Source organism: Triturus cristatus, chromosome 7, assembly GCF_964204655.1.
Source record: "Triturus cristatus chromosome 7, aTriCri1.1, whole genome shotgun sequence".
Classification (NCBI taxonomy): Eukaryota; Metazoa; Chordata; class Amphibia; order Caudata; family Salamandridae; genus Triturus; species Triturus cristatus.
In genome coordinates this window covers 1845162714-1845184190 of record NC_140590.1, presented here as the reverse complement: position 1 = coordinate 1845184190, position 21477 = coordinate 1845162714, and the positions used below count along the sequence as shown (strand labels likewise).

The 21477-nt window shown below is 47.0% G+C and overlaps 1 long non-coding RNA gene across 1 annotated transcript; it reads right to left on the bottom strand.

Annotated features, from left to right (window-relative positions):
* Positions 1-17755: 17755 nt before the first annotated feature.
* Positions 17756-19758, bottom strand: LOC146813409 (uncharacterized). Its single transcript, XR_014966031.1, has 4 exons — positions 19706-19758; positions 19108-19214; positions 18495-18585; positions 17756-18025 (listed from the first exon to the last, which is right to left on the bottom strand). It is a non-coding gene; the product is annotated as an uncharacterized LOC146813409 (long non-coding RNA).
* Between the last annotated feature and the right edge of the window lie 1719 nt (positions 19759-21477).

Below are 21477 nucleotides of genomic sequence, written 5' to 3'. Positions count from 1 at the left end.
CTTACGTTGGAAATTGCTGTGGACATTGCCAGTGCCTACAACAGAGCACAGGAAGTGCAAAAAGGACGGGAAGAGACAAACTGGAAACCTGGCTCAAGCGGGGCCCATCGACCTCCCAGACCTCTACTCAACAGAAAACCAGACCCCGTCACCATCATCCCCGGACCCCCTATCTTCAGACCTCCTGGACTCCCGGTGGTGCGAGCCTCAGCCCCTGGACCTCAGTGTTACGGATGTGGAGGACTGGGTCACATAGCTCGGTTTTGCCCACAAAAAGAGGAGCCAATGGAAATTGGCATGACCAGGAACTTCTATTGCCTTCCCCCGAAGAATGCTAACCCTCCTTATCGCTGTGAAGTGGCTGTCAACGGACAACGAATGACGGCCCTTGCGGATACAGGATGTCGACAGAGTGTGATACGCCCCCAGGATTTGGGAACCCGAATCGGACCGGTGGAAGGAACTGTGAACATCCAATGTGTCCATGGAGACACTAAGACGTATCCCACAACCCATGTCCAGGTTCAAACTTCCACGGATCCGGGGTCAGCGTTAAAAGTGGGCCTCATTCAGCGCCTCCCAGAACAGGTCATCCTAGGCAATGACTATCCCCATTTGCCCGCTTTACTCCAGGAAGCCCCGCCTTCGGACAAAGACTGGTTGAACACTGCCCCTTTTTCCCAAGAAGAAAATCACGAGTGGCCCCCTTCCAAAACCCGGAGATCCCGAAACCAAAAAAGAAAGGAAAAAGGGAAACTCCTATGCGCCCTTCCAGCTATTCCGATTGAAAATCCGTGGGAGCACAATCGTCAATTCCTTACGGCCCAACAGGAAGACCCGGTCCTACAGGAAGCCTGGAGTAAAGCCCTGGCGCAGGAAGATCCATTGCACGTATGTCCTTATTTCTTTGTCAGAAATGGGCTTCTGTATCGGAAGGCAGATCCCCACAGCAACCCTCAGTTACTGATCCCTTCCCCGTTCCAAGAAAAGGTCCTCTATTTGGCACATAGTCATCTCTTAGGGGGGCATTTCGGGGAGGAGAAAACGGAACAGTTAATCACCCGACAGTTCTACTGGCCAGGTATTTACAAGAAAGTAAAGATGTACTGTCGGGAGTGCCCGGTATGCCAACTAAATAGCCGATACCGCCCACCCCGAGCTCCCTTGCATCCCCTACCCATTCTCGAAGAACCATTTCGTCGAGTGGGTATGGACGTCATTGGTCCCCTCTTACCTTCCCGAAGCGGATGTCGGTACGTGCTGGTCCTCGTCGATTACGCGACGCGGTTCCCTGAGGCCATAGCTCTACGACACCCAAACGCTACGGCCATAGCAAAGGCCATGATTACAGTGTTCTCTCGGGTAGGTTTCCCAAAAGAGGTCCTTACGGACCAAGGAACCCCGTTTATGTCAAAGGTCATGAAGCAAGTATGTACTCAGTTGGGAGTCAAGCAAATAAGAACAGCGGCATACCATCCCCAAACGGATGGATTGGTGGAGCGGTATAATGCCACTCTGAAAACTACCCTCAAAAAACTCCTCGACCTTGAAACCAAACGGTGGGAGGATCTGTTACCCCTAGCCTTGTATGCCATCCGCTGCCAAACCCAGAAAAGCACGGGGTTCTCCCCCTTTGAGTTATTATATGGACACCAACCCCGATCCCTGTTAGACATGGCCCGGGAGGCCTGGGAAACCGAACCTAACAGTAGTACACCCCTGATTGATTATGCCTCAAACCTGAAAACCCATCTGGGACAGATCCGCACTATTGTGCGAAACAATATGGAAAAAGCACAAGAGGCCCAAAGATCCCAATATAATAAAAGAACAAAGGATAGGTCCTTCAATGTAGGGGATGCTGTACTCCTGCTGATGTCGTCTTCTGACCATAAGCTGTTGGGTCAGTGGCAGGGACCCTACTTGATTCTAGAAAAAGTGACCCCCGTTACCTATAAAATCGAGTTGGATAAACAGAGAGGCACATCCCAAGTGTATCATGTAAACCTCTTAAAGAAATGGGAGGGACCCCTTCCTATATTAACCTCCCTGAACGTACCCCAAACCCCTTTATACTGCCAGTGTATAGATAAGGAGGTGCCGGGCGACAAAGCCGCTATGCTGATAAACTCCCTACTCCCGTTACAAGATGTATTTTCCAACACTCCGGGAAAGACCTCTGTGGTGGAACACGCCCTCAAAACCGTCCCCGGGAAGGTGGTACGCCTAAGACCTTATCGTGTCCCTGAGGCCCGCCGACAGGTCATACGCAGTGAAGTCCACCAAATGTTGCAAATGGGGGTCATAGAACCCTCGGTGAGCGAGTGGAACTCACCTATTGTGCTCGTACCGAAGCCTGATGGTTCGGTGCGTTTCTGCATTGATTTTAGGGAAGTCAATAAGGTGTCCGAGTTCGATACCTATCCCTTACCTCGGGTGGATGAAATGGTGGAGAGGATAGGAAGAGCTAAGTACGTCAGCACCCTTGATTTGTGCAAAGGGTACTGGCAAATCCCTCTGCGCAAACAAGACCGAGAAAAAACAGCGTTTTCCACCCCTGATGGCCTATATCAATTTGTCATGTTACCTTTTGGTTTACACGGGGCTCCCGCCACATTTCAGCGGGCTATGAATCTCATCCTGCGACCCCACGAACGGTATGCTGGGGCATATATTGATGACATCATAGTCTACAGCGAAACCTGGGAGCAGCATCTGTCCCATCTATATAGAGTGGTCCAAACCTTGGGGAAATATGGGTTTAAAATAAACCCGGCGAAAAGTCACTTAGCTGCCCAAACGGTACACTATCTTGGCTATTTACTTGGGGAAGGTATGATTAGGCCTCAAGATAAAAAACTGGCAGCCATATCCCAGATACCCTTCCCACGTTCCGCAAAAGCACTGAGAGCATTTCTGGGTTTACTAGGGTACTATAGGAGGTTTATACCTCGCTTCTCCCACCTAGCCGCTCCTCTCACCGACCTACTACGAAAATCCGTGAAAACCGAAGCCAGACTGAGGGATCCCAGCCCCGAGGTAGTACAGTCCTTTCTCGCTTTGAAATCCACCCTAACAGCAGACACGGTATTAGCCAGTCCTGACTTTTCCTTGCCCTTTATACTCCAAACCGATGCATCGGACCAGGGTCTGGGGGCCGTGTTATCCCAGAAGAACGACCAGGGGGAAGAAAAACCCATCTTGTACCTTAGCCGGAAACTGTACCCCCGGGAACGGAACTATGCCGTCATAGAAAAAGAAGCCCTAGCCATCAAATGGGCTATTGACTCTTTGAAATATTACCTCGAGGGACGAGAGTTCACCCTTTTTACTGACCATGCCCCCTTGGAATGGCTCGCCCGCAACAAAGGAAACAATGAAAGAATACTGAGGTGGTTTTTGTCTTTACAACCCTATAGATTCCACACCCTGCATAGGAAAGGTGCAGACCAAACCAACGTGGACTTCCTTTCCCGCTATCCCTGTGACACCCCCAGTAGAAAGACAGCAAGGGAAAAGGGATGTGAGAGATCCCCGGACATTGCAAGACCGACGCCCCTTCCCCGCTCCTACCTGTGGACTCAGCCTGGGGAAACAGTCCTCGAGAACTCCCACGATCGGCCATTCCCATTCCGGAGGCGGACTCCGCCCCGTGACCCTCAGAGGCGAGCAGGTCCTGGCTCCGACAGGAGTGACCCGGAAGGGGGAGGGATTAAACCCGGATGTCCTTCTTTACTGCAGGTGAAAAGGAGGACCGAGAGAGGAGTCGGGGGCACTTGTGCCGGAGAGAGACGGGAGACGGAGGAAGCAGCGAAGGCGGAACGAGAACGAGAAGAGGACCGAAGCGAAACAGAGAGCGTGGAAGAGCAGACCGAGGAGCCGGAGCACCGAGGAGTAAGCGCGAGGTTGGAGAGGACCGAAGAGGAGGAAACCGCAGAGGGTCCGGACGAGGCGTGGTGCGAGGACTGGTGGACCCCACAGGAGGAGGCTGGAGAGCGGCCGCAACCAGGAAGTGTTGCGGCGGGGCCGGTGAGTGGCTAAACGGCGGGGACACGGGACGGGGAAGAGGGTGGTAGACGGGCAGGCGTAACTGGGAGATGGGTGGTGATAGGACCATAGGGTGTAGTGTGTTGTAGCGGTGGTGGTGCAGTGCTGCAGTATCGAAACGTCTCTCAGTCTTTCCTTCCTCACTGATTGTTCAAAGCTGCAAACTCCTTTCCCCCCCCTGGGTGGTGACAATAGATGGTGATCGGGTCTTTCCTTTCCTCATTCCTCAAAGCCCCCTTTTGTCCCTGGGTGGAGCGCCCTTCACTGGTCAAACCCCACAACCCACACGGGTGCGGTGTCGGATCTATCTCTCTTAGAAGAGTTCAAAGAGAACAAAAGCCCTGACGGCCTTCCACCTTTTCTTTATCCCTCTCATGAGCCTCCCTGGGGAATCCATCCCGACCAAACTGGAGCAAGCCACCGGGGGAGAAGACCGCAGAGAAGAAGACGAAGCAGAAGAGATCCGAAGACCACATCAAGAGTCCCTGATATCTGAACCACCGGCCATATCACCTGATGTCAAAATAAAAACCTATCCACTGGCTCACTATATTCAGCCTCCGCGTCTGTTTATCCGGCCCGCCCTCCCACAGTCACGAAGTGTGACATTCCATGTGGCATCACAGGAAGTGACATCACAAGAAGTGACATCAGATACTAAGATCTCACACATACGTTTATCAGGTGAATCATGAATCAATCAAGTGTATTATGATAAACACAAAATGAGATTTGGAGTCGGGGTTGTGCCAAAAAAATGACGCAATCCTGGTGCAAAATCTGGGCCTCAACTAATAATTTTATTAAACCCTGCCACAAAGAAATTGGCAACAAGGAAAAGCATGGGTGTAGATCTGTTCTGCTTAATTGGTTGCAAAGTCTGCATTTTAAAATATTTTGTGGGGTTAAGGCATCTGCCCCAGAAGTGCCCAATAAATCTCAGGGAATATTAATAATGGTGCGATAACTCTGAAGGTTAACACATGTTTCGGAGAGATCTGTGTTTTGTGCAGTCCCAAATTTGAATCAAAGAAGTATAGAAGATGAATTTGTCTCCCGCAAAACACTATCAGCCGCTGTTCTGGGGGCGTTTGGGGATTGTTGAACCTCTGTTTTGTTGCTACCCACTTCGGGTTTGTTATTAATGATATGTCAACACACATGGTGTGCATCTTATACAATGTTGTGAGCATAAATGTACCACTTAATTATGCAATACTGCTCTGATATGTGTATGTTATAACATACACATGTCTCCTGCAAACCGCATCATGTAGCATGCAGATCACAGATTTTTTTTTTATGTAGATGGCTAAGTGGATTATTGCTTTCAACACAGAGATCATTTTGGTACCTGCAGTTAATAAATTGTAATCCTGGTAGTAGGCCACAGTGCGCCATGAAGGACATTTGACTCCTACACCTTGCAACCCTGACTGTCTCATGTAACCCATCTTGAACATTGATTTGCACACTTGCATGATTTATTTTGAATGGATAATGTGTATGTTATGTAAAGCGCTCTAACACTCTGTATTGTGATGAATAGCGCTATCAAAGAAATAAAATAGTGCTATTTAAATTGTTATTTGTGTAAATACTGGGACAGACACGCACATCTGACAGTCTCACAGTGCATGCATCTTATATACAGGGACTGGACAAAGTCAAAAGCATGCCTCTCTTAAGTACCTGTGAAGCGATAACAAGCTGTGTTCCTTTATTTCCTCTCTGGTGCATTTGTATTTAAGTGTGAGGTTCCAGCTAGCCTCCAGTCCCATACTCCATCAAAAGGAGACCTGATGGCCCCTTAACTTCGGCCCAGCTGGAGGTGATAAAAAAAGCCCCCACCCGCCTGCACGTTACTGCTGGGAATGGAAAGCAGGCAACGTGAAGGAGCTGTTGAACGTGAAGGAGCTGTTGAACGGGACAAGTTCAGCATATTTCTGTGGGGCCCAACCTCCTGGCAGGGTGGAGGGCGTCCACCCTGTGAAAGTAGTGGGTGAATGTCATGTACACACGTGTACCCCCGACTCGTGCCCTGAGGACCGCCAGGTCGACAAGATACAATCACCAGTGGGGGGCTGTGGGAAAGCCAGAGGATGACATGGGGAGACCTGAGGTGTGACATGGTGAGCCAATGAAGGCTGATGGGGAGATTTGGGGTCCTCGAGGGATACATGTGGACCTAGATGGAGCTCACGACATGTCGTGGGTGAGATGCAAATAGTTGAGAGTGAGATGTGAGGGAATGATAGTCCAATTGAGCAGTCACAGAGGGCAGAGCAGGGGCATTGAGTGGCATAAGTGAGACCTAGTTTCTTGAGGGGAGATGTTCAAAGGTTGTGGGTTTGATGGGGAGATGTTATAGAGATAGAACATGCCTTTGACTGTCATGAGTGGGTAGCCCTTACTCACCTCTTTTTTCATTAGTATGAAAGGTCTCAGTGTCTTGGTGGGCGCAGGGGTCTTCAGATCCTGTTTTCAGAGGGGTGCCTTGGCATCGAAAACTCCAGATTTACTAATGGATAGTATTTAATATCTCAGAAATAGTTTGTGGAGGGCAACCCTCAGCATTTAAAGTGCTCATAGGTAACTTGATCCCAGGGCCTTAAGTGGGATGAAAAAACTGGAGGGCCTCTCAAAGGGGCGTGGCCAATGTAAGTAAGGGGCGTGGCTTAAAAATTCGAAAGCTAAAAATCTGTTCATACTAGCATAGTGTGCCACCCAACTTTTATTTTGCTGTTTCTGTCATTGCAACTAGATATATGACACAACAAGTGACATCATACCAACAACAAGTCAGGACTATTGCCTTTGTCAATGGTGGTTAGTTGCATAAGAAAAATTAGCAGCAACTATGGCTTGCATAAAATATTGAAAAGGCTTCCACTTACAGCCCTAGTGACACCACGACAATGTTGCTGCTCCTGAATTTCAAAAAGAGAAGGGACAACCAGAGAGAAAATGACTCTTTAAAGGACTTCCCTTCCCCTACAAAGCTCACCTCGCATGACGTCATGCCGTAACTACTCTACACTAGTGAGAAGTGAGCAGTGTGAGAACGCGCACATCGATGTGCCTGCGGTCACTGCAGTCTGAGGAAAAACGGAATGCCTGCAACAGGGCACCAAACTGAGCCCGATAGAGACCTGTTTCGAGGCCCCCTTACAAAAACTGCCGAGACCCGGCCCACTTAAAGCCCTGCTTGATCCCTCAAAACTAAAACAAGTGGCTGAATAGCAGGGCGCGAACTTGGCCACCACTGAAGGCCGATGATGTAGGAAGAGCAGGCAGCCCGCCACCGAGCATGCGCAAACTGACCCCCCCAACCCCCCACCACCGTTTGCAAACTGCCCTCGCATTACAGTGTGACTGATGTACTAATCACGTGCACGGGGATCTGCATATCACAGGTCCTATTACCTTCTAGTGCGTGAAGAGAAGACATTTTACGCTGCCTATGAATGGTTGTGAACCCAGGAAAGGAGGCCTGTGGGGGACTATAGACCTCCGTCAACCAGTTCACCTTCCCTAGATGCGAAAAAATTGCAAATAGCCTCTTTCCACTATAGTAGAAGGTTTGCTGTTTTCTCCTATTTAAAAACATAGGGGGAACGTTTGATAACTACCGCAAAAGTAGCATAATGCAACTCTGCACATCGCAGTCAATTGCGGGAAAATAAGGCCGTGTTAACGTGGTATTCTCAAGCCAGTGGTACCATGCGACAGGCTCACGATAATGCGTCAAATGTCCGCGATAAAATCAACGTGATGCCGCAAAAATGCAAAACACGAACGCAAAAAAAGCTGCGATGAGGCCAATCGTGATACAAAAATCAGCAAAAACCAGCGACAGGCCTGCAATTTCCACGTGTCATGCGGGAAAATGCACTATGAAAGCAACAAAAAAAAGGGAGAAAAAAAGACACTGCATAGCACCATGGATGTACCCGGACCGAGTGCAGAGGCCAATGCGAACCTTGTGGTCGGGGAAGGCCACGGAGAAGAGGAAGAGGCAGACTGGGTGCAGTCCGCAAGAAATCCAGATCAGCACCACGGAGGTGACAGAACACTACCATCCACTGAACGTCAATATGACAAACGTGAATGCAATCGGAGTGTTTAGGGGGTCTATGGAGGAGGACAAGAGACGCTGGCATGATGTGAAAAGCCAAACCAAGCACAAACCCGCTGCCAACTGCAAGGCAGCAATGGCGACAGGAGGTGGGAGTCCTGCGCCGCAGAAGGGGCTGGAGGAAATGGTGGCCACAGTTATCAGTGTGGAGACGGCGAAAGGAGTTGGGAGTCCGAACACAGCTCGATAGGACCTGACAAAACATTAACAGGGTGAGTAACGGCCAGGGACTGGGGGGACGGGGGGAGATGGGCACAATGTCACACATGCACAACAATTTTGTAGCACACTGCACACCCACAATGACCCTGGATCATGTCCCTGATCCCCGTGGCACACTGCATTACACACATAGCAATAACAGCACATCCGACGACCATGTGGTACAAAGTGCAACATCAACACTGCAGAACAGATGACACAACTGGGTCCGCTCATGCGCAGAAACAGGCCAATCACATCTAACATAGCAGGAAACTGCGAGATGGAGATATACGTGAACAACCTCACATCCGTCATGTAGTCCAAATGTCGACTGTTCCGCATCAAACATTCAGCACCTCCCAAACAGTCACAATGTACACTGTCATACAGTCTGCATTTAAACTAGAACAATGCGCCAACATACATGTCAACACAATGTCAACTTGCATCTCCCCTTCACATTGCAGAGGGACAAACAACACCTCCAGCAGAGCAGACCAGACTACTCATCAGTGATGCTGGAGAGGACCACCACACCTTCGACACCGACGCCCTACAACAGCCCATGGACAACCCACCCCCATGAGCAGGGCAGCCAAGCTACATAAAGCAGACCACAGCTCCTGCACACACCATGAAGCACCCGCCACCACGGCTGGCTCCCAACACTTCACCTAGGCACACATTGCATTCCAATGTCAGGTGTCAGAATGCCAAAATGAGGTGGCCGAACAGGTGCGGGTGGGGTCAGAGCTCATGGAAGCGGAACTAGATCACAAACGTGGGTGTTCAAGTCCCATCAGTGACCACCTACACCCCACAAAGGAAACCCACACCGTGACAGAGACACATAAATTTGCACATTTCCTGTAATAAACACCGCCCAGAGCCCCGGAGTCATCATTTACACACCCACTCTGGACCTTGGGGGGGAGGGGGAGCTGTACTGGGTGTGGTGGTGGTGGGTGTTGTGGCCCTGTTGGGGCTCCGAGCTGCATGATCAGTGGCTCCCTGACATCTATTGATCTTCAGGTGTGGCTCTGGGCTGTGCTCCCTTGTCTGGTGATGGTTGTCGTCTGACTTTGCACCTGGTAGGAGCAGGTGTTAAATTTCTGCAGCTAACGCGCCTTCTCGCATGTTTTGGGATCTTATCACCGATCTGGCTGGTCGTTGAGAATGTTGCGAAGTGGTGTGTTTGCTGCTTTTTGCACGAGAATGCCTACTCTGCATATCATTAGCGTTATTTGTCGGTGTCATCTGTGGCGATGTTTTTGCGGCTGCTATCGCAGGTAAACTGGTGATACGGGCTGTTAGCACTGGCTTGTGAATGGGGCCACAAATTTATCGCCAATTTAGCTGTGATTAAGAGCCGATAACTCGGCGATACGTCCTTGAGAATATGCCCCATACTTTTTAACTTTTTTTTTTAAGACATCTAAGGAAGATGGTGACAGGTGGTGTAGGAGAGTAGGATCTGCTTCACATGGGTACCCCCACTTTTTGCTGGTGTTTCACTGTTTTTCGACCTTAGTCTGGCTGTGGTCCTGCTAATTAGGACCACAGCCTAGCTGCTTCCTCTCTAAAATGGTTTCCATGTACATTAGGTACATATCTAATTGGATTCTGGAGTGCCTTATAAGCCCATAGTATATGGTATACTATGTACCTAGGGCATAGGTACCTCAGAGGCCTACCAGGGGCTGAAGCATGTATGTATGCCACCCCTGGGAAGCACTCCAAAATGGCACCACAGGTCTGCTACTGCAGCCTGGGTAAGGGTGTGCTTGCACCCCTTACTGTGGTATAGGCTACCTATATCACTACCATTGCTCACACATATAAAACCTATAAGTCAATCCTATGGCAGGTCTTAACAATCCTGAAGGCAGAGTGCTTGGTTTTTATGTCAGAGGGTGCCCCTCTGCAGCGTTCGGAGTACCTCCTCTGATGCTGTTTGTGGTGCAGCCTGGCGAGGTTATAATGCACTTAAGAGTATATCTTAAGTGCATTATAACCTCGCGGTAAATGCTAACTTTGGGATGGCTGCACGGAAACATGTCGTGTTTGGTGTCAAACACTTTGGAATAGTACCCCCTCGCCAGTTCTGGCAGCAGGGGTAGCATTCCACCCTTCTAGAGGGAGAGACATGTTCACACTGGTCTAACCCGGTAGGACTTTCTACAGCCCTGGCATCACAAAATGCATGCCTCTGCCACAGACACGGCTCTGGCCTCCAGCTGCTGACTGAAACTCCGGTAAGGAGGCCTGGACAATAGGTTTTCTGTCCCAGGGAGGTGTAACCACCTCCCCAGACAGGCAGATGTGTATTGGGGCTGGACGGGAGCACTCTCTGGTGCTTTGAAGTCCTGCACTGGGGGCACACTTGGTGTCCCTGTGCATAGTCCAGTCCAAACCAGTTGCAGGGGCTACCTGCCCCTGCTCTGATGCAAAACTGGACAAAGGAAATGGGTGTAACCACCCCTCTTTCCAAACCCTCCCACAGGTGGATCCCTAGAGTATGTCCAACCCCCATACTTAGTATAAGAATGGGAAACCAGTCTTCGCGACGTTAGATTACCCTGGACAAAACTCTGCAATATATATCCTGGACCTTCGACTTTCTATTTCGACTAGAAGATGGAAGAAATCTCCCTTGGGGTCAATGAGTGACTCCCCTGCTTGGCAGGCACCAAAGAAGCAACTGTCCGGCCTGCAATTCTGAAGCTCCCGCCGGATGTCGAAGTCTCTGCATCACCAGAGGTAAATTTCCTGACTTCCCCGAGGCTACCCTGAGTCCACAGCAAAGCTGAGGCCCGTGGCTATCGTGGGTGATGAGGAACCTTGACCCCTGGGCATCATGTACTATTGCTGGTACATCAACTTCCTGTTTATCCTTGAAGTTCTGCTTTGGGCTCCGAGTAGCCCCAGCCTTGAGCACTGACTGCACTGAAGATCTCTGGTGTCCACTCCACGAGTGACCCGTGGGCCAGGTTCCAGTGTGACCGCTTGAGGCTCCTTTGCGATCGCTAGCCCATTGGCTAGTGGGTCCCCACAAAGGCAACTCCTCTTCTGCTTGGGCTTCCCTGATTGCTTCAGATGTACCCTGACTTACCTTTGCTGGGTGAGTCCCTCAGACCTTGCTGGTCTGCACCGACGCCCTTCTCCTCTTTCCACGAGACTTGCCGTTGCCATGGCTTGTTGGGTCCATTCTGGTCGCCAACACCGCAGCACTCGACAGACTTTGTGGGACAGCTCGAATCCAGCTCATGGACTTCGTCGACACCTCCTGCACCTCGTGGCTGAAGAGTCAAGGCACCCGTCAACTCACCTGAAGCACCCGACATCTGTGGGCATTGGTCCATCCTGCCCTCGGTCACTGGCAAGTGACCCAGACTCTGTCCCCTCTGCTTTCAGGTTCCTTCCATCCTAGATCCAGGCTTGGATCTCTTCGGACACTTCTCCTCTTCACGGCAGAAGCACTTCTTTGCCAGCTTCCATTGTAATCGACGACGCGATCCGACACAAAAAGACACCTATGCACCCGACTTCCCTAGGTGAGGTAACACGAGTACTCCGGTGCTCCCGTGGGTGCTAGCCCAAGAACTTCTTAAGTCCAAAAGGGTTTGGTCCTGACTCGATTCTAAGTGCTCCTAATCTTTGAATGTCCAACCGCGACATTGCCCATAGACGCTAACGGGAACACGCGGTTGTGTTTACACACTGCACACTGCCCCCGTGGGTCCCCTGCGTCACTACCTTGGGTGGTCCCTTGGGGTCCCAGTGATTCTACAGGCTCTAGGCCTTGTGTCTAGTTCAGTCGTGGTTCTTATACCACTTTATTGGTATATGGTTTGGTACGCCCCTAGGGCCCAAACGTGTATTTGTGCTATTACTGTTGATTGCTAACTTGTAAATTAAGTACTTCGAACTCCAGTCTCATAATGAGACTAGAGGGGTGTGTTTTATCTTAAATACATATATTTTAAATATATACCTGGTGTGGTTGTCCTTTCATTTGGTCATTCAAGAGATTACAGACTGGTAAAACAAGCTGCTTTACATTCCTTCAAGACGTAGCCTGAAGGCTGCTCTCCATAGCTACCACTAGGATAGCTTTCAATAAAGGTTGTCTTTAACCTATAACCAATAAGGGGTTGTTTGGACTAATACAGGGTGCCCACTAGAGCTAGTGGACAGCATATACCAGGCCACCTTCTCACAGGGTGTGACCTAGATTCCAGAACAGTAACTGATGCAAATCCTAGTTGTAAGCAGTGATTCAATGATGTGAAAAGGGTAGAGTACTGGCTTTTCTGATTACAATCCCCAACAAATTGTAAGACAGTGAATGCTTTAACGTTCTTTGCCTTAAAGTGTGCACTAATGGAATGGAATGAGAATACCCAGCCTGTGTGGTTAATTTTTGTACAGTTAAATAAAGGAAATCATTCAAACGTTACTGCCAGTGGACCTCCTTCTGATTGCGGGTGTCACTCACTTCTGCTCCTTCAGATGTCAATCTCTCTACCTGCAGTGGCTCCCTGTCTCTGCACGGTTGTCACCCACTTCCTCTCCTTCAGATATAGGTCTCTCTACACACAGTCTCTCTCTGTCTCCATGTGGACATCACTCACTTCCACTCCTTCAGATGTCACTCTCTCCACACTCACTCTCTGCCTCCAATGCATGCGGACATCACTTCCGCTCATTTAACTGTCACTCTCTCTAAACGCAGTCTCTCTCTCTACCTCCGTCCATGCAGATGTCACTCACTTCCGTGTATTCAGCTGTCACTCTCCACGCGTACCCCTTTTCTGCATCCATTCGTGTGGACATCACTCACTTCCGCTCCTTCAGATGTCACTCTCTCCACACGCAGTTTCTCTCTGCCTCCGAGTGAGTGCCTCTCACTTCCGCTCCTTCAGATGTCACTCTCTCCACACGCAGTTTCTCTCTGCCTCCGAGTGAGTGCTTCCTACCTCTGTGTGGATGTCACTCACTGCCGCTCCTTCAGGTGTCTCTCTCTTCACATGCAGGCGCTTCCTGCCTCTGTGCAGATGTCACTCACTTCCGCTCCTTCAGATGTCACTCTCTCCACACGCAGTTTCTCTCTGCCTCCGAGTGAGTGCTTCCTACCTCTGTGTGGATGTCACTCACTGCCGCTCCTTCAGGTGTCTCTCTCTTCACATGCAGGCGCTTCCTGCCTCTGTGCAGATGTCACTCACTTCCGCTCCTTCAGATGTCACTCTCTCCACACGCAGTTTCTCTCTGCCTCCGAGTGAGTGCCTCTCACTTCTGCTCATTCAAGTGTCACTGTTGTTACAAGTAATCTCTCTCGGCCTCTATGCTGATGTCCCTCACTTACCCTCCTTAAAATGTCAATCTCACCCCACGCAGCCTCTCTCTGTGCATGAGGACGTCACTCACTTCTGCCTGTTCAGCTGTCACTCTTCACACACAGCCTCTCTCAGCCTCCATGCATGTGGATGTCACTCACTTCCACTCCTGCACATGTCACTCTCCACACTCAGGCGCTGCCTGTCTCCATTCGGACATTACTCACTGCTGCTCCTTCAGATGTCACTCCCTTCACACGCAGGCGCTCCCTGCTTCTGTGTGGATGTCACTCACTTCTGCTCCTTTAGATGTCACTCTCTTCACACGCAGGCGCTCCCTGCCTCTGTGCGGATGTCTCTCACTTCTGCTCCTTCAATTGTCACTCTCTCCATGTGCAGCTGCTCTCTGCATCCATGTGGATGTCACTCCCGCTCCTTTAGCTTTCAGATGTCACTCTCTCCACACGCAGGTGCTCTCTGCCTCCATGTGGATGTCACTTTCTTCCGCTGCTTCAGCTGTCACTCTCTCCACAGGCAGTCACACTCTGCCTCTATACGATGTCACTCACTTCCGCTCCTTTAAGTGTCACTCTCTCTTGACGCAGTCGCTCCCTCCCTCCATGCATATGGACGTCACTCATTTCCACTCCTTCAGCTGTAACTCTCTCCACATGCATTCACTCCCTGCCTCCATGAGGCTGTCACTCACTTCCCTTCAGATGCCAATCCCTCTAAATGCAGTCTCTCTGCACCTCCATACGATGCGACTCACTTCCACTCCTTCAGATGTCACTCTCCACATGCAGCCTCTCTCTGCCTCTATGCTGATGTCACTCACTTACCCTCCTTATAATGTCAATCTCACCCCACGCAGCCTCTCTCTGTGCATGAGGACATCACTCACTTCTGCCTGTTCAGCTGTCACTCTCCACACGCAGGCGCTCCCTGTCTCTGTGTGGATGTAACTCACTGCCGCTCCTTCAGATTGCGGATGTCACTCACTGCCGCTCCTTCAGATGTCATTGTCGTTACATGTATTCTCTCTCTGCCTCTATGCTGAAGTCACTCACTGCTGCTCCTTCAGATGTCACTCTCTCCACACGCAGGCGCTTCCTACCTCTGTGTGGATGTCACTCACTGCAGCTCCTTCAGGTGTCTCTCTCTTCACATGCAGGCGCTTCCTGCCTCTGTGCAGATGTCACTCACTTCTGCTCCTTCAGATGCCACTCTCTTCACATGCAGGCACTTCCTGCCTCTGTGCGGATGTCACTCACTTCTGCTCCTTCGGATGTCACTCTCTTCACATGCAGGCGCTTCCTGCCTCTGTGCGGATGTCACTCACTTCTGCTCCTTCAGATGTCACTCTCTCCACACGCAGGCGCTTCCTACCTCTGTGTGGATGTCACTCACTGCCGCTCCTTCAGGTGTCTCTCTCTTCACATGCAGGCGCTTCCTGCCTCTGTGCAGATGTCACTCACTTCTGCTCCTTCAGATGTCACTCTCTTCACATGCAGGCGCTTCCTGCCTCTGTGTGGATGTCACTCACTTCTGCTCCTTCAGATGTCACTCTCTTCACATGCAGGCGCTTCCTGCCTCTGTGCGGATGTCACTCACTTCTGCTCCTTCAGATGTCACTCTCTTCACATGCAGGCGCTCCCTGCCTCTGTATGGATGTCACTCAATGCAGCTTCTTAGGATGTCTCTCTCTGCACACGCAGGCGCTCCCACGAGTGCACTGTTGTATTCACCAGAGCTCTGCTGAGTTTGAATGCAGGTTGCAGCTCTGTGCTAGAACATTTTGCTGCACATAGTTTACTTCAATCAATACTGAATACTATTATTGAGTAGTTATTAGGCAGAAACAGATTAAAGAAAATGGTGAAAAGGAAACTATTGCACGAAGGCGAGAAGGAGTAAGAAGGGGTAAATACAGATAAGAGAGCACGAAAATGGAAGCAAAGGAAGAAAACAAAGAAATGGCTAGAAGAAGAAGCGCATTGAAGCCTAGGCTTCAGCTAGGCCTACTCCTTAACTTGTGAAAAATTAGTGTTGGGCTCAAAAGTTTTCCTAGAAGATCGACACCGGCGCTTTCAACTACCGGGTTACTGAATATGAAGGGTGCCTATTCTTGGATCCACCTCATGGCTCTTTCCTCCACTGCCCTATACTTTCTGTCTCTGTATAGCACTCTAGCAGTGTTTAGGTCTCACCTGGGCAGCGCTTGTGCTGTCTATTTGAGACATGCTGTATTCAGAATATGGGCATAAAGCTCCACCCACTTTCCACCCATCTTTTTAATTGGCTCCTGTCCCTGTCCTTTGTAAATGGTGGCTTTTCATTGGTCAATAGGTGTAGTACGCTTCTCCTTTCAGGCTCCTGCGCTCATTCCGTGTGATTTGAGGTTGCGGAAGAGGTCTACATTGACCATACATCGTTTGAGGAATTGTCGGTTTTGTGTACGCCTGTTTGAAATCCTAAGGGCTGAGGACAAATCGTGATTTATGGGACTAAGGACTAAGGTCCCTCTGTGGACCATGAGATACCAATTGGGGAAAGTCAAATAGGGAGTATAAGAAAACTCCGTCTATAAAACAAAGAGATAGATCCACATACGCTATATTACAGCCCTGAAGAAGTCCTTCAAAAGGACGAAACGCGTTGGCTACTGTGGAGTGTAACAAGAAAATAAAGATTGAAGAAATACAGATCAGTGTGAATCATCATTGAATGAACGGACTGTCTTTTTTAGTGTGTGCGGATGTAGTAGTCCCTCCTTAGTATCCCCTTGTCTCTTCTTGTAACCTCCCATGAGGACACCCCCTGTTTCTTGTGTCATTACTCCCTAGGTTTTAGTTACAGCCTCAGAGCACTATTTTCTTAAAGGGCTTCAGGCAGGAAACACGCTTGGTCCTAAGCAAGGTTGGTAGTGGTTACTTTACTCACTAGAACATCTCACATTTATATGAGATCTTCTATAAATTTCCTTTCATCAGCTCCACACAGAGTACAACCTAATCTGGAATTAATATATTCATTCTTTTGTCATATTTCAAAGTTACCAATTGTATATATGGACACAACTATTTGAATGTACTCGTGGTACTGTCTTGCATGCAATGCATTATGCGTAGGGTGAATTTACCATATCATCTGCAGGTTGCAGTACCATATGTGGCCAAAAGAGGTCTCATGGGACCTCTTTTGACCACATATGGTACTGCACCCAGCAACATGGCTAGGAAAAAAATAATAATTGAATACAAGGGGGTCCAGTTCCTGGGACAGAGGGAGGTAGTCAGGTCAGTGGAATAGCCTCCAATTGGAGTAAGTGCCCTCACACACCCCAAGAGGTGTCATGCTTCATTATCTGGGTGGGCTCCTCGTCAGGCTGGCGCTGCAATGGCCGACAGGCACACACGAAGGGGCTCTTTGGCGGAGTTCTTATACAATAAAGCGTTTGGTGAATTAGGGTATCTGGGCTGTGATAAGTAGTGAAGTGAAAGCAGTGGTTAAAATAGGTTTAGTGATGCTGGGTTTTACTAAAGGCTCAATAACCTAAAAACAAAATCAGTTTAGCTTGTGCGGGATGGAATGGTCCTATTGAGCATTTGTGTTGTGAAATGTGTGATCAACATGTTTCTTGCCTCATACGGCCCCTAAGGGGTCTATTGGCAATTCATCAGGATTGAGAACGAATTTTCTTTGTATCTTCCAATACTGCGTGACTGGTTCTTCAAGGAGTGCAGATAAGGAAAAAATGAACACCGGGCACGGTGTAATTACCAAAAAGGTTGCAAATTGACTCCCAGTTTGATGAGATTACCTCAAAGTAGACTAATACTTAACATGCATGCCTGACAAACATGTGACTACATATAATGAAACAAACACACTAATATATTGATATTATATCTCTTTAATTAATACAAAATATAAATATTTATTTAATTTAGTTTTCTGATTTTTCAATGAATTAATTCTTCTATGTAAACATGTACATTTGTGGACAACAATATCTCATCATAAATGCTTGTGTATATACAGATTATTTCCTATGTAATACATATGACCATGATTAGCCAATCATAATAAATCTGCAGTGCATACTTGTTATACCACAATTGTTTCTCACTTGTTGTGCTCTTCAATTATCTCATAAACAATAACAATATTCAAAAAGCAGTGTAAGAGTTTCTTATTCAGATTGTTACTCTATAGACGATAGATGGACACATAGGCGGTAGGTTGACACAACGCGTTTCGGCTAGGCCTTCGTCAGGAACCCGCTCTGATATTTACACTACATATAAAAAATGATAACAACAAAAAACATATACCAATTAAAAATCAATCTTAAAATTGGGAGTCAATAAAGCAATCATTATTCAATTTAAGCAGAGTTTTTTCTAAATATAAAAGATATTCAAATATTAAGAGTGATCAGATCTGATCCAAGGTCTCAAAATTCGACTGAGGGAAACACCCTTAAGTTGGAAAACAAGCACGAATGACTTCAAAATGCTTAAAGGACATATTTTCTGTAGTTAATCTGTTCACCTAAGAGCCCTTAGGTTGATGTATATAGGCTATAATCACAAGGATGATTACATGCCTCTTTTATTGGTAAGACAATTTAGTGATCTACTGCTAACCAGTATATATCTGGATATTAATTATCTCTACCTAATGAGGGTATATATACATCTTCAAAACTCTCACAGGATACCAGTTATATCCATTAATCTGTTCACAAACAATTTAATACCAACCCTCATTCGTGTTGCAGTTCAAATTCTTTACTTCAATTACTCAGTGCAACCCAAAATGTATTCTTCTTGAAGTTGATATTCTACGGTGTTACTAATTGCAAGACAAAAAAAGGGATGCATACATATATCATAATTAAGCAACTAATCGATATATGATCCACATCTATTGCTAATTTCATGCGTTTGAGTTGTAAATAATAGCCATTCAACCATACGTAGTTACCAGTACTCACTTTAAAAAAAGTAATATTCTGGATATCCATATGGCATCCAATATAAAATGGCAGAAGATTACAACTTCTATCCTTTCTTCAACGGAGGAATCGGATCTGGGGGTTCAGATATATACATGGATATAGTGTAAACTCTAGCCTTAAATTATTTGATACAGAGAAAATCCACTGAAAGTCATGTAGTATTTTATAGATTAATGCCGAAGATTATCAAGCTCACTTTGTATTTCTTCCATTATTATAATGTCTCACCACTTGTGTTAATTAAATTATTACAATTGTTTCAGTTACCTACTCTATATCATGCCTTTGAAACTTACTCTTTCTTCAGTTATGTCCCATCGTTACCGTAGCTAGCCAGTATATTTAAATGTACATACCTTAATCAGTCTTATATTATCGTTCTTTTCTTGATTTGACTTTTTCGTTTTTATCATCTTATCTGGCAGTAGGATTTCTTCCGTGTTTAATGGCCTTATTCGTCCGTCTAGTTAATGACATGAATATAGATACATCAATTCATGAATCCCGTGTCATATTTTCTTCTTCATTTAATACTTATGAAGTTCGACTCTAAATAACATGCTAATCTGCTAGATTGTTCTTTTTAATTCATTCAAGCTGATCAAGTATGCATTACATCTATCTAACCGTTTATCTACCCCGTAATTCAAACATCAACACTATCTAAAAAACTGATAGTGAGCGCTCGCTACAGATCAGTTATGCGAGCATTCAAATGAAAACCTGCCCTTGCTTTGAACTATCCAAATACATTCTTTATAGAGGCTGATATCACTCTAATTCAGAAAACCTATCATAGTCTGATGTAACGACTCCTTTTCCAACCTAACATTAACCTTCAATTTCTCCCTAAGACAAAGATGTAATTTTATATACTTTTAAGTCTTTCCATCTTCTACATCACTATGTATATTCCTCAGAGATTAGTACGGTAAGGACCTAACTAAAACGTACCTCCTCTCCCGTGTATTTCGCGTGTCCGTGTATTTCGGCGGCTACCCGATTCCTTTGCCATGTGAGACTATTTACGTATGTCGGAAGGACATACGTTTGTCAGACGCACTTGATCACTATCATAGATATAGGACTTGTATCTTGCAGGAGGACGCTTAATGAACTCGCGCCATTTTGGAGTGGTAATTTTATCTCATTCCTTTACTAATCTAATTGCTTCCCAGTACCCGATATCTACACTCAGCCTGCCTGCTTATGTCATGAAAATAACCAATAGCTTGTCGATCATTTTACTTAAATGAAAGTCAAAGGTCAGCTTGAGACTGAAACAATTGGTTTCATAACCCTTTTACCTGGCAGTACTAGATACAGGTTAGAATTATCTGTCGCATCTTCAGATACAAATACGGTCTATCAGTTATTTTTGATGGCTTGATCCCAGGGGATCTCTTGGTTCAACCCAGATGTTGCTGTATTGAGGCTAAACATCCAGTAGACTTCTCTCATTTTTCTGATTTTGTCCATCGGCAAGCTTGCTCGAGGCAAAATCTTTTCTAAAATATACCACTGGATGTCTTCTGGCGTATGCCCTAGGTTCACGAAATGCTGAACCATGGGCGCCGATGTTTTCTGCGTTCTGATCGCAGATCTGTGCTCTGTAAGCCTGACATTAAAGGCTCGCCCTGTTTCTCCTACATAACCCATGTGGCATGGACATATTATCAGATATATGACATTTGTCGATTTACAGTTGTTAAGTGTGTTGGGAGAAATATCGACCCCATTAAATGTAAATGTCAATGCCTCAATGGCCATTGAGCAGGATTTGCACGAAGTGCATCTGAAGTTACCCACCACTTTTTTGGAACCTTCCAGATTGGTTTGAAGGAAGGTGATCTCATTTTTCATCCTTGAATGTACTATGTGATCTTTCAAACTTTTATTGCGCCTGTACGCAAATAATGGCTTAGATATATTGTCCTTTTCCTTGGATTTGTCCACATTTAGTATATGCCAACTGGAGCATACCGCTTGGCGAATCCTGGCATTCAGCATAGAATGCCGTGTTACAAAAACTAATGATGGATTTGTTTTCGTCTTTGTGTTTGTTAATAAATGTTGCCTGACATAGTAGCGTGCCCTTTTATAGGCATCCCGTACAATTTTGTTGGGGTAACCTCTCGCTTGAAATTTTTTCTTCATAATGATAGATTTTTTATCAAAATCACTGATATTAGTACAATTTCGCCTAAGGCGTAAAAACTCGCCAAACGGTATATTGTCCTTTTGGTTCTAGGGGTGAAAACTATCATAATGCAGAAGTGTGTGTTCAAGGAGTGCAGACAGTTCAAGTAACCAGTCCTGCTGTTATTCACAAGGCTCAATTCTACCTTGTTTCTTGGACCGACCTGAAAGAAAGGGAAGGGGGGACAGAACAAACCATAAGACAAAACCATGGCTTGTTTTTTAGAATTGGTAAAACATTGTTCGGTTTTAGCGCATTTCGAAAAATAAAAATTCTCACATACACCCTTGTGTAAATCAGGTGATGAGCTCTTGAAATGCACAAGTAGTACCTCCACAGTATGTGTCAATCAATGTGTAAATGTTTGTACTTAATATTGAAAAGTTACCAAGGCAGTGTGTGAATGCCAGAGGGGCTCAGTGATTTTTTTTGACTAGGAAATGCTTCATTTACCATTCATACCTAAAGTGCCCTCATTGTTGTACCTACTCTCGAGTTTGACAATATTCCACTTATTTTGGTGAAA